Source organism: Zingiber officinale, chromosome 11B (genome assembly GCF_018446385.1).
Source record: "Zingiber officinale cultivar Zhangliang chromosome 11B, Zo_v1.1, whole genome shotgun sequence".
Lineage (NCBI taxonomy): Eukaryota > Viridiplantae > Streptophyta > Magnoliopsida > Zingiberales > Zingiberaceae > Zingiber > Zingiber officinale.
The window spans coordinates 46,584,802-46,586,985 of NC_056007.1; the positions used below are offsets into that span (position 1 = coordinate 46,584,802).

A 2,184-nucleotide genomic window follows, 5' to 3' on the forward strand; every position below is an offset into this window, starting at 1 on the left:
ATTTAAATTCTGCATTTTCTTTCTTGCTTTTCATATTGCATTTTATTTCTTGTCTTTGATTCTTCATTTTATAATTTTTTCTTGAATATCCATGAGCACTAACATGTCAAGCAGGCCCATGAGAAATTTTTCTATACCCCTTTCTGTAAGATTTTTATCTCCCATTGTGCAACCTCAAATTGAAGCAGAAAGTTTCCAACTAGACCCAGAGATAATTTTCATGATACAAGGTCACAAATTTGGAGGAGAAGTATCAGAAAGTCCTTATCTGCAACTTGAAACATTTTTAGAGATTTGTGATTTGGTGAAATGTGAAGGAGTATCAGCAGATGCAGTTCTATTGATGACATTTCCTTTCAGTATCAAGGATAAAGCAAGGACTTGGCTATATTCTCTTTGTCCTCAAAGCATCACAAGTTGGGAACAATTGGAGAAGTAATTTCTGAATCATTTTTTTCCTCCAAGTAGAACAGTGTATATGAGGAATTGCATAACAAATTTTGCTCAGGCATATGAAGAATCATTATTTGCAGCATGGGATAGATTCAAGAGTCTTCAAAGACAGTGCCCTCATCATGGTTTTGAAAAATGGTTGATTTTGCACATATTCTATGGGGGAATTTCTTTCTCAGACAAGAGTTTATTGGATTCATCAGCTGGAGGTTCTTTTATGGACAAAAGTGTAGATGAAGCTTATTCATTAATTGATCAAGTGACATTGAACCTCCATGAATGGTCGAACAAAAGTTGGATGAAATTTCCCTCAGATATTCAAGAAGTGCAAGTCATAAATGTAAGAGAGCCTGTTAAACAAAATGAAGTTCAACCACCTAAAAATGTTGAAATTCACAAGTCACAGAGTGAGGAGTTCAAACATTTGGGGGAAAAGCTTGATAGTATTGTTTCAAAATGGTTTAAAGAAGATCCCCCTCCTACACAGTCAAGATCTAATGAAAAAGTGTGATGATGTTGGGATGAGAAGTGGCAAAAATCATGAAGAACTGAAGAATGACATGTTTAGAATTGAGGAGAAGAATAATAGAAGATCACAAGAACTCAGTTCTATTTCTCTAGGAAGTTCCCAAAGGCCACAAGTACCTTTCCCTCAACGATTAATCACACCAACACTAGATATCCAAGTTGGACCTCCTCCAAAAGCTCAAAGGGAATTTTGGAAAAAGGAAGTTCAGTCTTTCCCAGGACCTTCACTAAGGGTTCCTTTTCCACAAAGGTTAGTGGGGGTTAATGAAAATAAAGACTTCGGCAAATCCTGTGACACTAATATGGTTGAGTGCAGATTTTGAATGTATATGAAGATGAGGATTTTTTAGATGAGGATTTTATTGATAATGCAGTGGTAAATAAGTTTTCAGATCTACCTCAAAATTTTATAGGGTGTTATAGTGACATTGAATTTTCAGATGATGAATGTGATGTGGTAGATCAACTTAAAACTGCAAGTGAAGTTATTGATCCTTTTATTATTAATTCTCCTATTGAGGACATAGATGTTGGTTTATTTTTTGATGTATGTGTTGATGATGATATGGAAGAATGTGTAGAGAGTTGTATTGTGGAAGCAGCATCTCAAGGATCACCACCTTTGTCCACACAACCCTTAGAGGTTGTAAGAATTGATCATGTTGTGGAACAATGTGTAGAGACTTATGCAGAGCTAGCAGAGTCTCAAGAATCACCATCATTGATATCATCAACACCTGAGCCAGAGAGAGAACCATCATTTGATTCAGGGGAAGTCACATCTACATGTTTAGAAATTTCAGGTATCTTTCAGCAAAGTAAGGTTAGTATTTCTTGTGATCTTTTGGAAAATTTTATAGAGATACCTATCATTGACTTTGTTAGATGTGATTCAGTTTTTATTTCTTATTCTGCTTATCTTAATATGGTTATGGCTCTATCTTATCTAATATATTTGTGGGAGATTTGTATTTTCTTTGCATGTGCAGATTTCACTTGGGTTAATAATTGGAAGCTCAATTTGAACCGTCTTCGACCACCTGAAAGAACTTCAAAGAAGACGAAGATGGAGAGAGCAATACTTTATTTTGTAATCCCTATATTGAAAGCTCTCTCCATAATAAGAGCCCTTGGTAGGAGGGTTCTAAAATATCTTACCCCTCCAAGAGCGAGATTTCGATGAATCTAATGAGGTGGTCGAGC

General features: G+C 35.6%; 1 non-coding gene across 1 annotated transcript; it reads right to left on the bottom strand.

The window, feature by feature from the left end:
• Positions 1-476: 476 nt before the first annotated feature.
• LOC122035516 lies at positions 477-582 on the bottom strand. The gene has a single exon (XR_006127065.1). It is a non-coding gene; the product is annotated as a small nucleolar RNA R71 (small nucleolar RNA).
• Positions 583-2,184: the final 1,602 nt, after the last annotated feature.